The 18,805-nt window shown below is 39.3% G+C and overlaps 1 pseudogene; it reads right to left on the bottom strand.

The window, feature by feature from the left end:
• Positions 1–17,415: 17,415 nt before the first annotated feature.
• LOC128051005 (olfactory receptor 2T29-like) lies at positions 17,416–18,339 on the bottom strand (annotated as a pseudogene).
• Between the last annotated feature and the right edge of the window lie 466 nt (positions 18,340–18,805).

Below are 18,805 nucleotides of genomic sequence, written 5' to 3'. Positions count from 1 at the left end.
AGCTGTACTGGTGATTCATTTCACATATGATAATATATATGTTTCAATGCCATTCTCCCAAATCCTCCCACCCTCTCCCTCTCCCACAGAGTGCAAAAGACAATTCTATACATCTGTGTCTCTTTTGAGTCTCGCATACAGGGTTATTGTTACCATCTTTCTAAATTCCACATATATGTGTTAGCATACTGTATTGGTGTTTTTCTTTCTGGCTTACTTCACTCTGTATAATAGGCTCCAGTTTCATCCACCTCATTAGAACTGACTCAAATGTATTCTTTTTAATTGCTGAGTAATACTCCATTGTGTATATGTACCACAGCTTTCTTATCCATTCATCTGCTGATGGACATCTAGGTTGCTTCCATGTCCTGGCTATTATAAACAGTGCTGCGATGAACATTGGGGTACACGTGTCTCTTTCAGTTCTGGTTTCCTTGGTGTGTGTGCCCAGCAGTGGGATTGCTGGGTTGTATGGTAGTTCTATTTCCAATTTTTTAAAGGAATCTCCACACTGTTCTCCATAGTGATTTTTCTGAAATTGAGCTGTAGGAGTCGCTTGTATATTTTTAAGATTAATTCTTTGTCAGTTGCTTCATTTGCTATTATTTTCTCCCATTCAGAAGGCTGTCTTTTCACCTTGCTTATAATTTCCTTTGTTGTGCAAAAGCTTTTAATTTTAATTAGATCCCATTTGTTTATTTTTGATTTTATTTCCAGTATTCTGGGAGGTGGATCATAGAGGATCCTGCTGTGATTTATGTCGGAGAGTGTTTTGCTTATGTTCTCTTCTAGGAGTTTTATAGTTTCTGGCCTTACATTTAGATCTTTAATCCATTTTGAATTTACTTTTGTGTATGGTGTTAGAAAGTGATCTAGTTTCATTCTTTTACAAGTGGTTGACCAGTTTTCCCAGCACCACTTGTTGAAGAGATTCTCTTTTCTCTGTTGTATATTCAGCCTCCTTTGTCAAAGATAAGGTGTCCATAGGTGTGGATTTATTTCTGGGCTTTCCATTTTGTTCCATTGATCTATATTTCTGTTTTTGTGCCAGTACCATACTGTCTTGATGACTGTGGTTTTGTAGTAGAGCCTGAAGTCAGGCAGGTTGATTTTTCCAGTTCCATTCTTCTTTCTCAAGATTGCTTTTGCTATTTGAGTTTTTTTTTTTTGTATTTCCATACAAATTGTGAAATTATTTGTTCCAGCTCTGTAAAAAATACCATTGGTAGCTTGATAGGGATTGCATTGACTCTATAGATTGCTTTGGGTAGTATACTCATTTTCACTATATTGATTCTTCCAATCCATGAACATGGTAGATTTCTCCATCTATTAGTGTCCTCTTTGATTTCTTTCACCAGTGAATTATCGTTTTCTATATATAGGTATTTTGTTTCTTTAGGTAGATATATTTCTAAGTATGTATCTACTTAGAGAAACAAAGGACTGGAAAAGGTCAGTTTTCATTCCAATCTCAAAGAAAGGCAATGCCAAAGAATGCTTACACTACTGCATAATTGCATTCATCTCACACGCTAGCAAAGTAATACTCAAAATTATCCAAGCCAGGCTTCAGCAATACGTGAAACGTGAACTTCCAGATGTTCAAGATGGTTTTAGAAAAGGAGGGAACCTGAGATCAAATTGCCAACATCCACCGGATCATGAAAAAAGCAAGAGAGTTCCAGAAAAACATCTATTTCTGCTTGATTGACTATGCCAAAGCCTTTGACTGTGTGGATCACTATAAACTGTGGAAAATTCTGAAAGAGATGGGCATACCAGACCACCTGACCTGCCTCTTGAGAAACTGATATGCAGGTCAGGAAGCAACAGTTAGAACTGGACATGGAACAACACACTGGTTCCAAATAGGAAAAGGAGTATGTCAAGGCTGTATATTGTCACCCTGCTTATTTAACTTCTATGCAGAGTACATCAGGAGAAACGCTGGGCTGGAGGAAGCACAAGCTGGAATCAAGATTGCCAGGAGAAATATCAATAGCCTCAGATATGCAGATGACACCACCCTTATGGCAGAAAGTGAAGAGAAACTAAGAAGCTTCCTGATGAAAGTGAAAGAGGAGAGTGAAAAAGTTGGCTTAAAGCTCAACATTCAGAAAACAAAGATCATGGCATCTGGTCTCATCACTTCATGGGAAATAGATGGGGAAACAGTGGAAACAGTGTCAGACTTTATTTGGGGGGGCTCCAAAATCACTGCAGATGGTGACTGCAGCCATGAAATTAAAGGACGCTTACTTCTTGGAAGGGAAGTTATGACCAACCTAGATAGCATATTGAAAAGCAGAGACATTACTTTGCCGACTAAGGTCTGTCTAGTCAAGGCTATGGTTTCCCCAGTGGTCATGTATGGTTGTGAGAGTTGGACTGTGAAGAAAGCTGAGCACCGAAGAATTGATGCTTTTGAACTGTGGTGTTGGAGAAGACTCTTGAGAGTCCCTTGGACTGCAAGGAGATCCAACCAGTCCATTCTGAAGGAGATCAGCCCTGGGATTTCTTTGGAAGGAATGATGCTAAAGCTGAAACTCCAGTACTTTGGCCACCTCATGCGAAGAGTTGACTCATTGGAAAAGACTCTGATGCTGGGAGGGATTAGGGGCAGGAGGAGAAGGGGACGACAGAGGATGAGATGGCTGGATGGCATCACTGACTCAATGGATGTGAGTTTTAGTGAACTTCGGGAGATGGTGATGGACAGGAGGCCTGGCGTGCTGCAATTCATGGGGTCGCAAAGAGTCAGACATGACTTTTCAACTGAAGTGAACTGATCTGAACTGATTCCTAAGTATTTTATTCCTTTTGTTGCAATGGTGAATGGAATTATTGCCTTAATTTCTCTTTCTATTTTCTCATTATTAGTATATAGGAATGCAAGGGATTTCTGTGTGTTGATTTTTATCCTGCAACTTTACTATATTCATTGATTAGTGTAGTAATTTTTTGGTGGCGACTTTAGGGTTTTCCATGTAGAGTATCATGTCATCTGCAAACAAGGAGAGTTTTACTTCTTCTTTTCCAATTTGGATTCCTTTTATTTCTTTTTCTGCTCTGATTGCTGTGGCCAAAACTTCCAAAACTATGTTGAATAATAGTGTTGCAGGAAAGAGGACCCCTTCCAGGGCCCGAAACTAGGCTCTTGTCTAACACTTGGAAATGAATTGTCTGAGGAGACACATGTGCTGACAAAGCAAGAGACTTTACTGGGAAACGGGACCCAGGTGGAGAGCAGTAGGGTAAGGGAACCCAGGAGAACTGCTCTTCCGCGTGGCTCGCAGTTTTCGGTTGTATGGTGATGGGATTAGTTTCCAGGTGGTCTTTGGCCAATCATTCTAATTCAGAGTCTTTCCTGGTGGTGCACGCATCACTCAGCTAAGATGGATGCTAATGAGAGGGATTCTGGGAAGTGGACGGACATGCAGTGTCTCCTTTAGACCTTTCCTGAACTCTTCCAGTTGGCGGTGGCTTGTTAGTTTCCTATTCCTTATCAGGATCTCCTGTCATAAAACAACTCATGCAAATGGTTACTATGGTGCCTGGCTAGGGTGGGCGGTTTCAATCAGTGTGCTTCCCCGGTAGTGGTGAGAGTGGACACCCTTATTTTGTTCCTGACTTTAGGGGAAATGCTTTCAATTTTTCACCATTGAGGATAATGTTTGTTGTGGGTTTGTCATATATAGCTTTTATTATGTCAAGGTATATTCCTTCTATTCCTGCTTTCTGGAGAGTTGTTATCATAAATGGATATTGAATTTTGTTAGAGGCTTTCTCTGCATCTATTGAGATAATCATATGGTTTTTATTTTTTGATTTGTTAATGTGGTGTATTACACTGATTGATTTGTGGATTGAAGAATCCTTGCATCCCTGGGATAAAACCCACTTGGTCCCTGCCTGAACACTGCCCTGACTATGAATGACTGTGAATGTGACTGCAAGACTTGCAGCACCTTAGATGAGATGGGGGAGGAATCTTGAGACTCTTGAGCCCTGAAGGGGGCCTGGCCAACCAAACCCCAGGCTTAGTAACATTCCAAGTTTTACAAGACAAAGCAAACAGCATTAACATGAAACCAGGCTTGCAATTTGTTCACAGATTGATGATGATATCGGTTTGCATCCTTTCTGGGATTATAAACAGTAATCCCAAACTGGGATCTTTGAAGTCTCACCCAAGGACCCTTTCCCAACTGGGACTCCAAATGTGCTGTGACATGGACTTATAGGTGTTGTTTAAGTCTGAAACCCAATTTGGCAATGTATTCTCTGCTCTTACTATTTCTCTTTTCTTTTAATGTTAGTATATTGAAAATAAGCTAGATAATTCTCTAATAAATATTTGTATTATTTGTTTGTATATAACAAGTGGCTTATTTTGTCAACAAATCCTTTGAACCTGAGATGAGAGTGAAAACTTTTGGCAAAACACATAGACAGAGGAGCATGGTGGACTATGGTCCATAGGGTCACTAAGAGTTGGATATGATTGAAATGACTTAGCACACATGCACATTTTGTCAGGTATTGCATTAAATCTGTATGTTTCTTGGGAAGTATGGTAATTTTAACTATATTAATTCTTCCAATCCAAGAGAAATAGATATCTTTTCATTTCTTTACATTTTATTGAATTTCTCTTATTGATGTTTAACAGTTTTCAGTGTATAGTTCTTTCACCTCCTTGGTTAAGTCCATTTATAGGTATTTTATTCTTTTAGATGCAATTTTAAATGAAACTTTTTTTGCTTTCTCTTTTTGATATTTCACTATTAATGAATACTAAAGCAACAGATTTTATATGTTAATCATGTGTCCTTGGGTTTTACTGAATTCATGTTTTATTTCTAATAGCTTTCTGATGGAGAGTTTAGGGTTTTCTTTATATAGTAGCATGCCACTTACAAATAGTGACAATTTTAATTCTTTCTTTCCAAATTGGATGCATTTTATTCTTTTTCTTGTCTGAATGCTATAGCTGGGACTTCCAATACTATATTAAGTAGAAGTGATGTGAGTAGCCATTTAGGGTAAAAGCTTTCAACTTTTCAACATTGAATATGATGTTGTTCCTGTTGTTCAGTCACTAAGCTGCGTCAGACTCTTAGTGACCCAATGGATTGCAGCACACCAGGCTCCCCTGACCTTCACTGTCTCCTGGAGTTTGCTCAGATTCATGTCCACTGAGTTGGTGATGCTATCTAAACTGTCTAATCCTCTGCCACCAGCTTCTCCTTTTGCCTTCAAACTTTCCCAGCATCAGGGTCTTTTCTAATGAGTTGGCCCTTTGCAGCAGGTGGCCAAAATATTGGAGCTTCAGCTTCAACATCAGTCCTTCCAATGAATATTCAGGACTGATTTCCTTAAAATCAACTGGTTTGATCTCCGTGCTGTCCAAGGGACTCTCAAGAGTCTTCTCCAGCATCACAGTTTGAAAGCATTAATTCTTCAGTGCTCATGGTCCAACTCTCATATCCATACATGACTACTGGAAAAACCATAGCTTTGACTAGTTGTACCTTTGTCAGTAAGGTGATGTCTCTGCCTTTTAATACACTGTCAAGGTTTGCCTAGTTTTCTTCCAGGGAACAAGTGTGTTTTAATTTCATGTCTGCAGTCACCATCTACAGCAATTTTGGAGCCCAAGAAAAGAAAATATGCCACGGTTTCCACTTTTTCCCCATCCATTTGCCATCAAGTGATGGGACCGGATGCCATGATCTTCACTTTTTGAATGTTAAGTTTTAAGCCAGCTTTTTCACTCTCCTTTTTCACTCTCATGAAAAGGCTCTTTAGTTCTTCTCACGTTCTGCCATTAGAAGAGTACAATCTGCATATCTGAGGTTATTGATATTTCTCTATCAAACTTGATGTCAGCTTGTGATTCATCTAGCCCAGCATTTTGCATAATGTACTCTGAATCTAAGCTAAATAGCCAGGTGACAATATATCACTTTGATGTACTCCTTTCCCAATTTTGAACCAGTCCATTGTTACATGTTCAGTTCTAACTGTTGCTTCCTGACCTGCATACAGGTTTCTCATGAGACAGGTAATGTGGTCTAGTATTTCCATCTCTTTAAGAATTTTCCACAGTTTGTTGTGATCCTCACAGTCAAAGGCTTTAGCAGAGTCAATGAAGCAGAAGTAGATGTTTTTCTGGGATTCCCTTACTTTTTCTATGATCCAGTGACTGTTAGCAATTTGATCTCTGGGTCTTCTGCCTTTCCAAATCTAGTTTGTACATCAGAAAGTTATTGTACTGCTGAAGCCTATCTTGAAGGATTTGAGCATAACCTTTCTAGCATGTGAAATTAGCATAATTGTTTGGCAGTTTGAGCAATCTTTGGCAATGCTTTTCTTTGAGATCAGAATGAAAACTTAACTTTTCCAGTCCTGTGGCCACTGATGAATTTTCCAAATTTGCTGGCATATTGAGTGCAGCACTTTAACAGCATCATCTTTTATGATTTTCAGTAGCTCAGCTGGAATTCTGTCACCTCTACTAGCTTTGCTGATGGTAATACTTCCTAAGACCCACTTGCTTACATACTCCAGGTTGTGTTGCTGAAGACAAGAAGAGTGACCACACCATCATGGTTATCCAGGTCATTAAGACCTTTTTGGATGGTTCTTCTGTGTATTCTTGCCATCTCTTCTTAATCTCTTGCACTTCTGTATGTCCTTACCATTTCTGTCTTGTATGTGTCCATTCTTTCATGAAATGTTTCCTTGATACATCCGATTTTCTTGAAGAGATCTGTAGTCATTCCCATTCTATAGTCTTCTTCTATTTCTTTGCACTGTTCAATTAAGAAGACTTTTTTATCTGTTATTCTCAGGACCTCTGCATTCAGTTGAGTATATCTTTCCCTTCCTCCCTTGCCATTCACTTTTCTTCTTTCCTTCAGTTCAGTTCAGTTCAGTTCAGTTGCTCAGTCGTGTCCGACTCTTTGCGACCCCATGAATCGCAGCACGCCAGGCCTCCCTGTCCATCACTAACTCCTGGAGTTCACTCAGACTCACGTCCATCGAGTCAGTGATGCCATCCAGCCATCTCATCCTCTGTCGTCCCCTTCTCCTCCTGCCCCCAATCCCTCCCAGCATCAGAGTCTTTTCCAATGAGTCAACTCTTCGCATGAGGTGGCCAAAGTATTGGAGTTTCAGCTTTAGCATCATTCCTTCCAAGGAAATCCCAGGGCTGATCTCCTTTAGGATGGACTGGTTGGATCTCCTTGCAGTCCAAGGGACTCTCAAGAGTCTTCTCCAACACCACAGTTCAAAAGCATCAATTCTTCTTTCCTTAGATATTTGTAAAACCTCTACAGACAACCACTTTGCCTTTTTTTTATTTGTGATAGTTTTGGTCACTGCCTCCAATACAATGTTACAAACCTCCATCCAGAGTTCTTCTGTCTAACAAATCTAATTCCTTGATTAAATACAGTGTAGTCATCACCTGCACTGCATAATCGTAAGGGGTTTGATTTAGGTCATACCTGAATTGCCTCTTGAGTTTCCCTACTTTCTTCAAATTAAGCCTGAAGTTTGCAATAAGAAGCTTATGATCTGGGCCACAGTCAGCTCCAGGTCTTATTTTTATTGACTGTATTGAGCTTCTCCATCTTTGGCTGCAAAGAATATTATCAATGTGATTTCAGTATTGGCCATTTGGAGATATCCATGGGTAAAGTCATCTCTCATGTTGTTGGAAAATGGTGTTTGTGATGATCAGTGTGTTCTCTTGACAAAACTGTTAGTCTCTGCCCTGTTTCATTTTGTACTCCAAGGACAAACTTTCCTGTTACTCCAGGTATAACTTGACTTCCTACATTTGTATTCCAATCCTGTGATAAAAAGGACATCTTTTTTTTTGGTGTTGCATAAGATTTTATAGGTCTTCATAGATCTGTTCAACTTTAGCTTTTTCAACATTAGTGGTTGGGGCATAGACTTGAGTTACTGTGATATTGAGTGGCTTGTCTTAGAAAAGAAACAAGATCATTCCGTCGTTGTTGAGATTGCACCCAGGTATCGCATTTTGGAGGCTTCCCTGGTGGCTCAGATGATAAAGAATCTGCCTGCAATGTGGGAGACCTGGGTTCAATCCCTGGGTTGGTAAGATCCCCCAGAAGTAGGGCATGGCAACCCACTCCAGTATTCTTGTCTGGGGAATCCCCATGGACAGAGGCTCCTGGCATGCTACAATCCATGGGGTCACAAAGAGTTGGATACAACTGAGCAACTAAGCACAGCACGACATTGCATTTTGGACTTTTTTGTTGACTATGAGGGCTACTCCATTTGTTCTAAGGGATTCTTGCCTGCAGTAGTAGATATAAAGGTCATCTGAGTTCAATTCACGTATTCCTGTCCATTTTGGTTCATTGATTCATACAATGTTGATGTTCATTCTTGCCATCTCTTGCTTGACCATGTCCAATTTACCTTGATTCATGACCTTAACATTTCAAGTTGCTATGCAATATTGTTCTTTACAGCATCAGAATTTACTTTCACCATCAGACACATCCACCACTGAGTGTTGTTTCCACTTTGGTCCAACAACTTTATTCTTTCTGGAGCTTTTAGTAATTGCCCTCTGCTCTTCCCCCATAGTCTATTGGATACCTTCAGACTTGGTGCTCACCTTTCAGTATCATATCTTTTTGCCTTTTCATGCTGTTCATGATGTTCTTGTGGCAAGAATACTGGCATGGTTTGCCATTTCGTCCTCCAGAGAACTACGTTTTGACAGAACTCTTCACTATGTCTTAGATGACCCTGCTCACATTTTGGGTGACCCTGCTCAGCATGACTCATAGCTTCATTGGGTTACACGAACCCGTTCACCACAAGGCTGTGTAGGTCATAGATGATCTTAAAAATGTTAAAATATATTCCCTCCATAGAAAATTTGATGAGAATTTTTATTATGAATTCTTTGAAAATTCTTTTTGCAACTATTGAGATGATCATATCCTTTGCTACTGTGCTATATCACGTTGATTGATTTGCAAATAATGAACCATATCAATGACCCTGGAATAATCATATTTGATTGCAGCATGTGATACTTTTTATATGTATTCATCAAGAATATTGGCCTCTGTGTGTGTGTGTGTGTGTGTGTGTGTGTGTGTGTGTGTGTGTTTTTCTTTTGGTACTTTGTCTGGTTTAGGTATCGGTGTATTGATGGTTTCATAGAGTGAATTTGGGAGTGTTTCTTCCTCTTTAACTTTTTGGAATAGTTTGAGAAGAGTAGATACAGCTCTTCTTTATATGTTTGGTAAAATTCCCCAGTGAAATTGTCTAAGCCTGGTGTTTTGTTTGCTGGTAGTTTCAAAAGTTACAATTCAGTTCCACTACTAGCAATCAGTTGGTTCAAATTTCTTTTTCTCTTTGATTCATTCTTGGCAGTTTGTTTGTTTCTAGAAATTTGTCTATTTCTTCAAGATGTTTATAGTACTCTCATCAGTTTTTCTTCTTAGTATCAGTTGTTATTTCCCCTTTCATTTCTAATTTTATGTGTATCCTCTCTCTTTGCTTTGTTTTAAGCCTGTTTAAAAGTCTATCAGTTCTATTTTTTTTTTTTTTCAAAAAAACCCGTCTTGGTTTCATTTTATATCGTTTTTTAGAGGGAAGCTGCTTCATTTACTTCCTCTATAACCTTTGCTATTTTCTTTCTCTGGCTGACTTTGTGCTTTGTTTTCCTTTTTTCTAATGTTTTTAGGTGGTAGTATTGGTTGTTTGAGATTTTTCTTGTGTCTTGCCGAAGTCCTACAGAGTTATAAAATTTCCTCTTTGAACTGCTTTTGCTGCATCCCATAGGTTTTGGAAAGTTGTATTTCCATTTTCGTTTGCCTTGAGATATTTCCTGATTTCCCCTTCGATTTTTCCATTAATCCATCCATTATTTAGTAGCATGTTGTTTAGTCTCCATGTGTTTCCTTCCTGCTCTTCTTTCTGTAGGTAATTTCTAGTTTTATACTATTATGGTTGAAAACATGCTTAAAATAATTTTTATCCTCTTAAATTTGTTGAGGCTTGTTTAGTATCTTAGAATGTGATTTATCTTAGAGAATATTCTGTGTGCACTTGAAAAAAAATGTGTATTCTGCTGTATTTGGATGAAATGCAATGTATTTATCTCATAAGTTCAGTTGCTTTATCATGTCATTTTTCATGTTTGGGAACACATGTAAGAATTAAAGATTTTAAAATTAAAAAAAAATGAAAAAAAATATATAAAAAAAAAGAAAAAAAAAAAAAAAACCACTGTTGCCTTATTAATTTTCTGCTGGATTATCTGTCCATTGAGGTAAGTGTGGATTTTAAGTCCCCTACTTTTATTGTATTATTGTCAATTTTCTCTTTTATGACTGTCAGGATTTGCTTTATATATTTAGGTGCTCTTCTATTGGGTTAATATGTGTTAATGAGTGTGATATTGTCTTCTTGCCTTGATGTCTGTATCACTATATACTGCCTTTCTTTGTCTTTTGTTATAGAATTTGTTTAAAGAGTATTTTCTCTGATATGAGTGTTGCTATTTCCACTTTCTTTTTATTTCTGTTTGCATGAAATTCCTTATATAATACCCTCACTTTCAGTCTGCATGTGTCTGTAGTTCTGAAGTGAGTTTCTTATAGGTGGTATATGTAAATGGGTCTTATTTTTTTAAATGCAATCTTCCACCCTACATCTTTTGATCAAAGCATTTAGTCCATTGACAGTTAAAGTAATTATTGATAGATAAGTATATCCTTATTGATATATTTTACTTTTTTCCCATTTGTAGTTGTTCCCTTGCAGCTTGATGATTTTCTTTAGTAGTACTCTTGTGTTCATTTCTTTGATTTTGTGTATCCACTGTAGATTTTTGTTTTGTGATTGTCATGGGCTTCATATATTAATATGCTGACCCATAACTATGTTTAGTTGTTTTAAACTTGCAGTCATTTACATTCAAACACATTCTAAATAATCTACATTTTTGTTTTCCTCTCCAACATTTTATGTTTTTGATGTCATGTTTTACATCTTGATGTTTATACCATAAATGTTTATGGTAGTTATAGTTGCTTTTACATTGTTTTATCCTTTAAACTAGTATTCTTTTGTATTGACTTATTTAAGTGGTTGATATACAATCTGTACTATAGATTGTATAGTACAATTGTGGATTGTGGGATTTCCCACAATCCTTGTGGGATTTCCCTTTCCTACAGATTGTTCTTTTCCACTTAGAGAAACCACTTAACATTTCTTTCAACATAGGCTTAGTATTGATGAACTCTGGTTTTTGCTTGTCTGAGAATTTCTTTATCTTTCCTTTGATTCTAAGTGATGATCTTGCTGAGTAGAATATCTCAGGTTGCAATTTTTTTCACTTTCAGCACTTTGAATATATCATGCCATTCCCTTCTTTCATGCAGTGTTTTGGCAGAAAAATGCTGATAAACTTTTTGGAATTCCCTTGTATTTCCCACCCCCCTGCCCCTCCCCTGCTTAAATTTGTTTCCTTTAGAATTCTGTCTTTGCCTTTAATTTTTGCATTTTAATTATGTTATGTTGATGTGGGTCTTTTGTGTTTAGTTTATTTTGGGCCCCCTGTGCTCTTATGCCTTGATAATTTGTTTTATCCTAGGGTTTGGTAAGTTTTCAGCTTTAATTTCCTCAAATATTGTTTCAATCCCCCTTCTTTCTCTCTTCTTCTGCAACACTTATATTGCAAGTGTTGATAGGCTTAATGTTATATTAGGGTTTTCTTTTTAAATTAGTTTTTATTGGTATATAGTTGATTTATAATGTTGTGTTAACTTCTGCTCTACAGCAGAATGTATCAGCTATACATATAATTACTTCTGTTTTGGACTTCCTTCCTTTTAGGTCATCACAGAGAATTGAGCAGAGAGTTGCCTGTGCTATACAGTTTCCTGTGCTAGGGCTTCTCAGGTGTTGTGGTAGTAAAGAATTCACTTGCGAATGCAGGAGATGCAAGAGATGTATGTTTGATCCCTGGGTGAGGAAGATCCCCTAGAGTAGGAAATGGCAACCCACTCCAGTTTTCTTGCCTGGAAAATTCCATGGACAGAGGAGGCTGGCAGGCTACAGTTTTTTGGGTCACAAGGAGTCAGACATGACTGAGTGTACACACACACACACACACATGCACACACACACACGGTAGGTTCTCATTAATTATCTATATTATACCTAGTAGTGTATATATGTCAATCCCAATCTCTCAGTTCATTCCACCCCCAACAGAGATCTTTTAAGCTCTCCTATTTTAAGATTAGTTTTTCTCTTTCTTGTTCTTATTGAGTGATTTCCATTATTCCTCCAGATTGCTTATGCATTTTGTTTTTCACATAGTCTGCTATTCATTATTTCTAGTGTGCTTTTGATTTTAATTATTAAATTATTTCTTTCTGATTTTTAAAACACACTATATAGTTTCTTGATAAAATTGCCATTGTGTTCATCTCCTCTTCCCTTAATTCAGATACAATTTTTATAACTAATGCTTTGGGTTCTTTATCTGGTAAACTGTTTGCTTCGGTCTCATTATATATTTTGGGGAGCATTCTCTTTTGTTCTTTTAATTGAAAGGAATTCTTCAGCTTTTCCATTTTGCTTGAATTTTCTGCCTTTCTGAATTTACTGAAATTTTAGTTGAAAGAGTTATTACTAGTCTTGAAAGTGTGTTCTTATGTGGGAGTGTGCCTATGTAGGGTGCTAATGAGCAGTGCCTTTGATTCGTAGGCTAAAATTGATGTGAGCCCGTCACTTCTTTCCTCATTGTGTGCTGGCAGCTGTCACCTTTATAGCAGATGAGTTGGAGACTGAGGGGTTAGTGGAGCTGGTGTGAGGCAGGGCTTCCCCCAATCAGTGGCCATCAGTGCTCTATTAGGGGCACAGTCTGATCCCAAGTTGCTTGAGCAGAAGCCTTGGCCTCAAGTTGGTTCCATTTCATTTATATATGATGTTTCCTCTTCCAGCACTGGGACCCATTTGTGGGGATTGTTGAAGAAAGGAGGGTGCATGTGGGTTCTTGGCTTTTTGCTGTCACAGATAGAAGTCAGAGCCATCTCTCATGTATAGCTGTCTCTGACCTACGCCTGTATAGGTGCCAGAAATTTATTCCCTTAATTGCTCAGATGCAGCCTCAGGTCCAAGCCTCCTTTGTTCCACAGAAAATAAAAATAAAATTAGATGTGTATTTCACAGTATACTAAAAATAAATTCATACAGACTAATTAGCTATATGCCCGGGCACAGGAGGGACGAGAGGAGCTGCTCCACGTTCAATGTCAGGAGGCGTGGCGGTGAGGAGATACCCCTCGTCCAAGGTAAGGAGCAGCGGCTGTGCTTTGCTAGAGCAGCCGTGAAGAGATACCCCATGTCCAAGGTAAGAGAAAGCCAAGTAAGACGGTAGATGTTGCAAGAGGGCATCAGAGGGCAGACACACTGAAACCATACTCACAGAAAACTAGTCAATCTAATCACACTAGGACCACAGCCTTGTCTAACTCAATGAAACTAAGCCATGCCCTGTGGGGCCACCCAAGACGGGTGGGTCATGGTGGAGAGGTCTGACAGAATGTGGTCCACTGGAGAAGGGAATGGCAAACAACTTCAGTATTCTTGCCTTGAGAACCCCATGAACAGTATGAAAAGGCAAAATGATAGGATACTGAAAGAGGAACTCCCCAGGTCAGTAGGTGCCAAATATGCTACTTGAGATCAGTGGAGAAATAACTCCAGAAAGAATGAAGGGATGGAGCCAAAGCAAAAACAATACCAACTTGTGGAGGTGACTGGTAATAGAAGCAAGGTCCGATGCTGTAAAGAGCAATATTGCATAGGAACCTGGAATGTTAGGTCCATGAATCTAGGCAAATTGGAAGTGCTCAAACAGGAGATGGCAAGAGTGGACGTTGACATTCTAGGAATCAGCGAACTAAAATGGACTGGAATGGGTGAATTTAACCCAGATGACCATCATATCTACTACTGTGGGCAAGAATCCCTTAGAAGAAATGGAGGCCATCATGATCAACAAAAGAGTCCAAAATGCAGTATTTGGATGCAATCTCAAAAACGACAGAATGATCTCTGTTCGTCTCCAAGGCAAACCATTCAATATCACAGTTATCCAAGTCTATGCTCCAACCAGTAATGCTGAAGAAGCTGAAGTTGAAACGTTTCATGAAGATCTAGAAGACCTTTTAGAACTAACACCCAAAAAAGATGTCCTTTTCATTATAGGGGACTGGAATGCAAAAGTAGGAAGTCAAGAAACACCTGGCGTAACAGGCAAGTTTGGCCTTGGAATGCAGAATGAAGCAGGGCAGAGGCTAATAGAGTTTTGCGAAGAGAATGCACTGGTCATAGCAAACACTCTCTTCTAACAACACAAGAGAAGACTCTACACATGGACATCACCAGATGCTTAACACTGAAATCAGACTGATTATATTCTTTGCAGCCAAAGATGGAGAATCTCTATGCAGTCAGCAAAAACAAGACTGGGAGCTGACTGTGGCTCAGATCATGAGCTCCTTATTGCCAAATTCAGACTTACATTGAAGAAGATAGGGAAAACCACTAGACCATTCAGGTATGACCTGAATCAAACCCCTTATGATTATACAGTGGAAGTGAGAAATAGATTTAAGGGCCTAGATCTGATAGATAGAGTGCCTGATGAACTATGGAATGAGGTTCATGCCATTGTACAGGAGACAGGGATTAAGACCATCCCCATGGAAAAGAAATGCAAAAAAGCAAAATGGCTGTCTGGGAAGGCCTTGCAAATAGCTGTGAAAAGAAGAGAAGTGAAAAGCAAAGGAGAAAAAGAAAGATATAAGCATCTGAATGCAGAGTTCCAAAGAATAGCAAGAAGAGATCAGAAAGCCTTCTTCAGTGATCAATGCAAAGAAATACAGGGAAAGAACAGAGTGAGAAAGACTAGAGATCTCTTCAAGAAAATTAGAGATACCAAGGGAACATTTCAAGCAAAGATGGGCTCAATAAAGGGCAGAAATGGTATGGACCTAACAGAAGCGGAAGATAATAGGAAGAGGTGGCAAGAATACACAGAAGAACTGTACAAACAAGATCTTCTCGACTCAGATAATTATGATGGTGTGATCACTCACCTAGAGCCAGACATCCTGGAATGTGAAGTCAAGTGGGCCTTAGGAAGCATGATTGCGAACAAAGTTAGTGGAGGTGATGGAATTCCAGTTGAGCTATTTCAAATCCTGAAAGATGATGCTGTGAAAGTGCTGAACTCAATATGCAAGCAAGTTTGGAAAACTCAACAGGGGCCACAGGACTGGAAAAGGTCTGTTTTCATTCCAATCCCAAAGAAAGGCAATGCCATAGAATGCTCAAACTACCGCACAATTGCACTCATCTCACACACTAGTAAAGTATGCTTAAAATTCTCCAAGCTAGGCTTCAGCAATATGTGAACCATGAACTTCCAGATGTTCAGGCTGGTTTTAGAAAAGGCAGAGGAACCAGAGATCAAATTGCCAACATCCGCTGGATCATGGAAAAAGCAAGAGAGTTCCAGAAAAACATCTAGTTCTGCTTTATTGACTATGCCAAAGCCTTTGACTGTGTGGATCACAGTAAACTGTGGAAAATTCTGAAAGAGATGGGAATACCAGACCACCTGACCTGCCTCTTGAGAAACCTGTATGCAGGTCAGGAAGCAATAGTTAAAACTGGACATGGAACAACAGGCTGGTTCCAAATAGGAAAAGGAGTACGTCAAGGCTGTATATTGTCACCCTGCTTATTTAACTTCTATGCAGAGTACATCATGAGAAACGCTGGGCTGGAAGAAGCACAAGCTGGAATCAAGATTGCCAGGAGAAATATCAATCACCTCAGATATGCAGATGACACCACCCTTATGGCAGAAAGTGAAGAGGAATTAAGAAGCCTCCTGATGAAAGTGAAAGAGGAGAGTGAAAAATTTGGCTTGAAGCTCAACATTCAGAAAACAAAGATCATGGCATCTGGTCCCATCACTTCATGGCAAATAGATGGGGAAATAGTGTCAGACTTCATTTTTTTGGGCTCCAAAATCACTGCAGATGGTGACTGCAGACATGAAATTAAAAGATGCTTACTTCTTGGAAGGAAAGTTATGACCAACCTAGATAGCATATTCAAAAGCAGAGACATTACTTTGCTGACTAAGGTCCGTCTAGTCAAGGCTATGGTTTTTCCAGTGGTCATGTATGGATGTGAGAGTTGGACTGTGAAGAAGCTGAGTGCTGAAGAACTGATGCTTTTGAACTGTGGTGCTGGAGAAGACTCTTGAGACTGCAAGGAGATCCAACCAGTCCATTCTAAAGGAGATCAGTCTTGGGTGTTCTTTGGAAGGAGTGATACTAAAGCTGAAACTCCAGTTCTTTGGCCACCTTATGAGAAGAGTTGACTCATTGGAAAAGACTCTGATGCTGGGAGGAATTGGGGGCAGGAGGAGAAGGGGACGACTGAGGATGAGATGGCTGGATGGCATCACTGACTCAATGGACGTGAGTCTGAGTGAACTCCGGGAGTTGGTGATGGACAGGGAGGCCTGGGCGTGCTGCAATTCATGGAGTTACAAAGAGTCGGAGCGACTGAAGTGAACTGAACATCTACTAGATGCCTCAGGGTTAAATATGAGGAACAATGTAGCCTGTAAATAACTGTAGGCAGAAGACTGGTTTGTCATAGTAATGATCAACTACTTGAACGTGAGCTTGATTTCTCAGATATGTTACTTACACTGCCACAAAGCAGAAGATAGAAAATAAAAACAGAATGAAATGTCTGATACTTTACCATTTATTTTTAGTTAGTTAGTTCAGTCGCTCTGTCGTGTCCGACTCTGCAGTTTATTTTTAAGGAATCTTAAATATACAGAGAAGTACCATGAGCAGTAATAGTACAGTTAACATACATAGTAACCTTTACCTATATTCACCCGTTAGTGTTATACCACTTTTCCTTCCTCATCTTTTCTTTCCTTCTCTCTTAATAGTTGCACATTCCATGATATTTTTCTTGTAAGTATTTTAGTTATGTATTTCTTAAGAATATAAATATTCTGCCATATGATCCCATAATTCCACATAAGTACATTTGTCAACTTCAGAAAAATGTAACCTGGATACAATACAATTGTGTAGTATTTTGAATGCAAAAGGAATATAACATTGGAGAGCTTTCCAGTCCAGGGAAACATTCCTCCAAAAGGGATGAATATAGGATGACACATTATGGTATGCAAATCTGAAGAATAATATTGGCATAGGACTATAAAATTCTGATTTATGAAGTGAAGAAAATAAACCATCAGTATTAAAATGTTTTATTCTATAGTTTTCTAAAAGACAGGTCCACATTCAATATTTTCTTTAGAGCCCCTGTGACATCCTTATTCCTCAGACTATAGATTAAAGGGTTTAGAACAGGAGTGAGTATGATGTGAAAGGCCGATACAGCCATGTCTTTCTCAGGGGTGTGGTAGCAGATGGGGAGCATGTAGGTATAGATGGCAGCTCCATAGACGAGGATGACCACAGTCATGTGTAAAGAAAAGTGGTGAAAGCCTTCTTCCTGCTCTCTGCTGAATTCATCCTGATGAATAGGAGCTTGAAATGACCATCACAGGGATGAGGAGCATGAGGGCACAGCACAGGTACGTGACTGTCTCATAGAGGGAAGTGTCTGAGCAGGAAACTTCATTACAGCCAAGACCTAAGAGAAGAAATAATGAATCTCCTGAAATTTGCAGAAGGGGAAGGTCATGGTGATGGGTGTGAGCATAAAGCCATCCACTGATCCCAGGAACCAGCAGCCATACACCAAGAGGAGATACATCTTACATTCAGGAGAATAGAATAACAGAGTGGATGGCAGATGGCCACATAGCGAGCATAACTCATGGCAGCCAGAGGAAAAAATTCTGAGCCTCCTAGTATTAAATAGAGAAACATCTGTATTCAGGGGCTGAGCTTTTGTTCATAACTGACCTGCTCCATGAGCATCTCGGGCACAGTGACAGAAATATACATCATGTCCATGAGAGACAAATGACTGATGAAAAAGTACATGGGGGTGTGGAAGTGGGCATTAGAATGTATCAGAAGGATCAGGTGGTATTTTCAGACAAGGCCATCAGGAAAATCACAAATATGACCACATAAAGGAGAGCTGGGTGCTTAGACTGAATGAAGATCCCTGCCATGATGAAACCAGCTGTCCATTGTCATTAGTTACCCAGGTGGAATTGTTCATGAAATTTCACCTAGATTTTACCAAGAAGAGCTTTGAGACTAACAGACCATTCATGGGAAATGACTGTGTGTGTTAGTCACTCAGTTGTGTCTGTCTCTTTGCAACCCTATGGACTTTAGCCCCCCAAACTTCTCTGTCTGTGGGATTCTCCAGGCAAGAATACTGGAGTGGGTTGCCATTCCCTTCCCCAGGAGATGTTCTCAACCCAGGGATTGAATGCAGATCTCCCACATTGCAGTTGATTCTTTACCATCTAAGCCACCAGGGAAGCCCACGGGAATTGACTACCTGAAATGAATGTTTAGTGAGCTTGTAGCATGTGTGTGTGTGTGTGTGTGCGTGGGCATGTGTGTGCACAGTAACCCAGTTGTGGTAATAAGAGGAAGTGCCATCAGAGTATGGATACTGGGATTCTAGGTAACTACCTATAATTCAACAGTTACTGGAAAATTAATAATTGTTTACT

The sequence above is a fragment of the Budorcas taxicolor genome, chromosome 7, assembly GCF_023091745.1.
Source record: "Budorcas taxicolor isolate Tak-1 chromosome 7, Takin1.1, whole genome shotgun sequence".
NCBI lineage: Eukaryota > Metazoa > Chordata > Mammalia > Artiodactyla > Bovidae > Budorcas > Budorcas taxicolor.
This window is presented reverse-complemented; position numbering and strand designations above follow the sequence as displayed.